Genomic DNA, 7,059 nt, shown 5'->3' with positions numbered 1-7,059 from the left:
TAAATTAGGGTTCTTAAAAAAAATGGAATTCGTAAATTTGCAAATGTTTGATTTTCGAGCAATTGGTTCAAGGTCCAAATCCACCATTACAAAAACGAAGAGCTTCAATTTCTACTCGCCTTGCAACGACAAAATTGAACGCCCTTAAAGCCGTGCCGCAGGCGCCGCTGTTCGCCGTAAACTTACCAAAGATGGTCTTCTCTGTCCTCCTCCTTCTTCTCCCTCAAATTCTTGCCTTGATGGTAATCAAATTATGGAGTTGTTTCGTAATTGCATCAAGCTTGCCAGTGAAAATGTCTGCTCTCTTTTCCCTTTTTATTTTTCGCCCATTTTCGAAGTTTTTTCTGCTATATATCTGAAATTCTAGTGTTTTTGGGTGATTTATGGGTTTCTGCGTGGATTGGTGTAGTTTAATTTCTTTGATTCTATTGAACTGCAATTTGTAAATTCAATTGCCCATTTTTGTAATGATTTCTGGGTTTTTTTTTTTTGCTCGGATTGGTGTAGCTTAATGTACTCGATTATGTTGCAAGTTAAGGAATTATGCTCATGTCAAGAACTAAAAATTAGATTATTAGAACTTGCAATGATGAGGATAATGTGGGTCTTTCTGAAACATTTACTCTAAGATTGGAAGGAATTAAGTTGGGGGCAATTGGACCTCTTTAGACTAGCTCATAGCAAGATCGTCATAGCAAGATCCGAATTGGTCGGTTTTTGTTGTATATTGTATTGAGGTTGTAGTGTATCTTACTTGGTGAGCTTTGATTTAATTATGATACTCTGATAGTGATATGGTGTCTTCACTTTTGTTGATATGCTAGTTCAGGTTATCAAAGCTTAAAAAGGGCCTCTTAAGTCTAAAAGGCAATTAGTAAGAACAATACTATCTGAAATCAAGCTTGCAATAAAGGCACCTAAGACTAAGTACATCAAGTATATATGAAAATAAGTAGGGAGTATGAGCAGAACAATAGCACAGTAAGAAAAATTTCCCGACTTTTTCAATGAATACCATATTGATGACATAACTGTAGCTTTTATACACATTACGCAGAAGGAGGAAATTTATACAACAGGATACATACATTTATAGCGAAAATGTAATATATCTGACAGTCTCTTACCAAAACTAATCAATATAATCTGAAATAACAAAAACATTCCAAATTCTCAGCATGCCAATTCTAGAACAATGTTTGGTAGGCATCTGTTGGGACTTGGGGATACCAAAATAGTGTCCTCCCTTGGAGAAATGGAAGATGCTATTTGAATTACCTGTTAGTCTATCATTACAATAAGATTTCTGTGGGGTGGTTAAAGCAGAACACATATTCAATTTTATTAAAACAGTCAATCAAACAACTGCAACTTTTTGGTTGCTCTAGCAAATGGATGACATTTAAGAGATTGGAACATTGTTGTTATCTATATAGTCTTAACTCAGCAAGTGTTTTTTTTTTCAAGGCTATTAGCTCAATGGGTAGATCAATGTACAGTAGTGTACATGGAGTGGGTTCAAGTCCCGCATAGCCTATATAACACTCCTAGAGTGATCAAAGTTGATGCTAATATTCCCACCCATGGCACATTAGCTACTAACACACAATAAAGATCATAATATATGAACTGTGAAATAAAGATCAAAATCTATGCCAATTCAAGCACTTCTATAATAAAGATCAGAATGTATGAACTGTGAAACAAATTAAGAAAATCCACTAATCATCAGTAAATGGTACGCACTACAAATTATAGACTTCACATAAATACAATCCATTCAGAAAGCTCAATCCCTATATGTAGACACCCATTTGTGTCTCCCCAAAACCAAAGCCGATGATGAGTAACTTTCACGTCGAATCATAATCGAATGAAACGAAAGTGTGGAAAGGTCTGGTGTTGCGGAAAGTTTTATTTCTTTTCTCTTCTCCCTGTTTTTGGAAGCTTTATTTTTAGAAAACAGCCAATCTAGTTTGGTTGGTCCATGATATGGGTTCAATAGTAGTGTAGTTGGATGGGTCTTGCAGAGACCTTTCCAACGCTATATTATAAGCCCAGTTCCGATGAATATTGAGGAAGTTATGACCAATTTACTAAACTGGGCCCGGTTTGAGCTTTATGTACGGCCCAATGATTTAGGGGAGGGCCTAATATGATTTATCATTCCTAATGCAATCTTCTAGAATCTTCTAGAAGGTTCTTTTCATTCCTAATTCAATTAGCATTGATAAGTTGACTTTGTTAACTTTTCAGAGTTTTAATAAAATTCAAATAGCATTTTCGAAGAAATTATATTATTTTATCCTCTAGTACGGTAAACTTATCGGATTTTCGAAAACGCGTTAGAATCAAGACTGGCGTCCAACCCCAGGCCTTGGCGCCTGGAACCAGGCTTGGCGCCAGACGCTAGCCATTGGCGCCTGGCGCTAGCCACTGGTGCCTGGCGCCAGCTAGCCAGGATTGGCGCCAATCCTGTTTTGCGATCGTCAGACTCTGTTTTGTTAAATTATCTTTTTTGGCTGATTTTCTCTATAAATATCGTATCAAAAACTTCGTTTTCATTCACCAGATTTAATCAATTCTTATACCAATTTTCATCAATTCACCATCTTCATTCTCAAGTATTCTTTAGCATTCAATTCTTTCTTGCTTTTTCATACAAAATTCCGCATTCGCAAGATCTAGAAACACCTAGCCATATTCGAAGTTGCCTTCGCCCTAGACAAGAAAGGTTTTAATTTCTAAGGGTTTGGTCCCAAATCTCTCTCTCAATTATTTAATTTAATTGTTTGATTATTATTTTCCTTGAAGTTACTAACGTGTGTATTTTGTTATTAGAAAGAGGTACGAGGCATCAAAGTAAGTGCTTTAATTGATTAATTGATTTATGATGTAGACATAATGTTTATATTGTTATTATGATATTCCTAGTATCATGTCTAGGATATTTTTAATATTAAATATGATTGCTATGATGCCTTTTATTTTCTTCCTAATATTTATGATTGCTAGTATCATGTTAGGGTTAAAGATTTGATTTTTATTTCTTAGTGACATGCTAGGTTTTGTTATTAATCTAGTTAGTATCATGCCTAGGATCTTGCTATGTTTAGTATGCTTTAATATTAACATGAACATGATTATGATTTTAATTGTTATAATTTATGATGATTATTATTATTATTATTTTGATAAGGATTATAATTATTATTCATGATTGATTATTTATTATGTTGCTTGATACATTATTTATTGTTATTGCTTGATCACTCCTTTTTATGCATGTGAAAGGGAATTTGGTACTTGTAATCATGCTTAATAAGATAATTAATAATCTTGTTTAGGGTTAATATGATTATAATTCAAGTGATTGCCAATAATAGTTTTTTTTGCATTAATATTCAACCAATATAGATAAACAGGTTTAGGGTTAATCTATTGATTGTATGTTAATCAGAAAGCGCACATGAATATGAGTAGAATAAAATAGAGGTCTATTATTAGGGCAGGTTCAATCTCTTTTAGGTTGGATTTGTACCATCATCCCCGGACCCTTATTTGGTTCATGACCTTATGGAGTTGACGATCTCTTGGATCGTTAAGGGGTATAACCTTCATCCTATGAACGGTTTACAAGTTCCTTAAAAACTTGTTGGCGACTCTTTTGCTCTATCTTCTTCCCTTTTGGATGCCACCGTAATTTAGTGTATGATCACAGTGGGGTTCAAGCTAGTGGGATATTCAAAGGCTTGAAATTATTCCCTACAGTTTTTTGGCGACTCCAATGGGGAGGATTTCTATTTTAATTCCTGAATTTGTTTCGGCAATGATTTAGAATGAGTGGATGAGACTCAAAAAGTTCTAAGTATTTCATGTGCGTAATCTTGATTAACATTATTGTCATATGCATAAAAAGGTTCTCATTGGAAAGACCATCCGTAATGAGTCAAAAACATAGTATTTTACACGTAAGAAATTGAGAAATGTCTTTCACAACTAGGACTGAAATAACACCGCGCGAAACTGGATGACCTTATCGAGCACAGAAAGCTGCTGAGGCATGTGGGAAGTAGCGTAAGGGGCCAGAGCTTGGCGCCAAAGTTTTAGCCGTAGCGCCAGACGCCAGTATTGGCACCAGGCGCTACAGTTAAAAGTTGGCGCCAGTCTCTGTTTGCTGGCGCTAATTTCCCCCAATACCAAGCCAGAAATATGTGTTCTAATTTGGACCGGTTTTTCGTATTGTTTGCTCGATCCTACTTCATGATTGAATTTTTTCTCACTTTTCTGAAACCCATATGTGTTCTACATATGGACATAACCCTCTGGGAATTCATGCTCCATCTACCCGATTGAACGCTCCTGGCAACAAAGGGTACATCCGAGATGTTGAATTCACCAAACCATGGAAGTGAGTTTTTTCTAAAACTCGCGGTGTCCCATCCACTCGCGCCAACCCTCACGGTTAGGCTTCCGCGCGGTGCATCCGGACAATTAACCATGGACCCTCTATTGACTAAACCATATCCCGAACTTTAGAGAACTAGAGCCATGGTTAGGTTGCGAACTCATTGCATCATACTGTGCCTACTTGACTAATTGTGCATTATTTGTTGTGCATATATATTCTATGTTTCTCTTAACCGTTTGTTGATTTGTGTTGAGACTAAAATTAATGACTTAAAGAACTTTGCCTATTTAATTAATTAATTAATTAATTTGAGTCAATAAAGTTTTTTTAATCAGAATTGACCTAGTACGACTTTAGGCATACCCCAGTTGACTAATGATACCGAAAACAGTCCCAGACCGAAGCCCCAATATTGGTGCTAAAGTCTGAGATGTAGCGCCACATTATAGTGTGTAGCGCCAGACATTTACTAAATTGCCTGGCGCCAATCACCATAATGCGACGCCAGTCCTGTCGCTTGGCCGACAGTTCGGATTATTTGTCGAGTCATCACCTAATGTCTAATTAATCAGTTTTCTGTTTAATTCGGTCAATTTTGCTGACAATAATGCTTAATTGAATTAATGTTCGAGTTTAGGCACTAAGTCCCATGGTCTTACACAAGAGTCCAAGCATATCATTTACACTCAATGCACACACCAACACACATGTTTTTTTTTTACCATGATTAAGAGAGTCTTGTGTGCGCGCTTTTTTCGTCATTTTTTTTAAGGGGGTAAGTCGGATATTAATCCTCCAATAAATACTAATACTTAGTTCCCTAAAAATATGTACATTTTTTTCGGATATTAATCCTCCAATAAATAATAATACTTAGTTCCCTAAAAATATGTACATTTTTTTTAAAAAAAAAACCATAAAGTCAAGTTGATTCGAGTCAAATAATTAAAACGCAAATTGGCTTAATTTACAGCGCGTGGTTAAGAAAGGAAGGACGATTAATCAAAGATAACCTCTTCGTACAAGTCCAACTTTTCGACAAACCTATTGCCCGCAAGAGAAAATCAAGAGTTATAATGGCAACTCAAGAAGAAGTCAATGACCTCAAGAACCAACTGGCTACTGTAACTGAGACACTGAAGCTTCTCGCACTTAAGATCGATGATCCCGTGAAACAACAACAAATGGATCTCATGCAAGAGAGCCTAAGCAAGTTGTCCAGTGACTACAAGTTTCAAGAACTCACATCCCAAGGGGTCTCGGTGGATAAAGATCTTCTTCCGCAGAAGTTCAGCGCCAACGACATCCAAAAATTTAGGGCAATTGACAACCCTTACTTCCATTTAAGAGCATTTGAAACAATAATGAGTATCAAGGGTATCGATAAGAAGGTCTTCCCTTCTCTGTTCTCACTATCTCTCGAGACCGTTTGCTAACAATGGTTCTTTTCTCTCGAAAAAGAAAAGACCTCTACTTGGGAACCCATAGCAAACGCTTTCGTTGATAGGTACAAATGCAACATTCAAGTCGAAACTGACCATAGAGAACTTAAAATCCTCAAAGAGAAAGAGAATGAAGGCTTCACTGCTTTCTTTAACGAGTGGAGAGAAACCTCAGCTAAAATGATCGAGGTACCAAGTGAAAAAGAGTCCGTAAGACTGTTCATTAAAAATATTCAAGAAAAATATTCCAAACATCTTAAATATCAAAATAACCTTCATACCTTTAAGGTTGTTTATGATATTGGGATCAATATTGAAGATGACTTGGTTAAATCTAAAGCTGCCAACAATAGCTCCAACAGTGGCTGGAAAGGAAAGAAGAACGACAATCCTTCTTCTTCCAAAACCGCCCACTCAAATAATGTTAGCACCTTTAATCTAGGAGAAGTCCTTGCCATGAACAACCAAGGACAAAAGAAACCATTTAGGAGGAACTTCACTCCTATTGGCATGAGTTATGACACAGCATTTGATCGATTAAATACAAAAAGTCTTATAACTCCCATTGGACCATTCGGGGATCCACCAGTTGAGAAGAGGTCGCCTAACTGGAACCCCAACGCACATTGCAAATATCACCAAGGTAGGGGCCATTCTACTGAAAGCTGTTGGAAGCTTAAGGAAGCTATCCAATACCTAATTGACAGTAACAAGCTGTCGTTGCCCCCTGCCAGTAAGAAGCCAAGTATTGATAATGCACCTCTAGCTCATACTTTGGCTATCTCCGATGAAGAAAGCGAAGTTGACCCCTCATCTCTCATTAAGCCTGTCAAAGCAACTAATGTCGAAGAAGGAGAAGAAGAGATCTTTTTCGATGTCAGAGATAACCTTCCAGAACCAGCAAACAAGGAAGACATACAATTTCTCACACTGTTTATGAGGGAGACATCGCAACTATTACGTGAAACTCTCAAAATTATGAACGAACTTCACAAGAAATATGATGAACTTCCATGTCCAAAGGATAAACCTAAAAGAGAATTCACACCCATAGGAATGACCTACGATGCTACTTTTGATCGCTTCTATGATCAAGGACTAATCAAACCTATTGGTCCAACAGAGGATCCAACACCAGAAAAGCGATCTCCAGGATGGGATCCCAAATCCTACTGCAAGTACCATCAAGGAAACGGTCATACAACA

Source organism: Chenopodium quinoa, unplaced genomic scaffold, assembly GCF_001683475.1.
Source record: "Chenopodium quinoa cultivar QQ74 unplaced genomic scaffold, ASM168347v1, whole genome shotgun sequence".
Lineage (NCBI taxonomy): Eukaryota > Viridiplantae > Streptophyta > Magnoliopsida > Caryophyllales > Amaranthaceae > Chenopodium > Chenopodium quinoa.
This window is presented reverse-complemented; position numbering follows the sequence as displayed.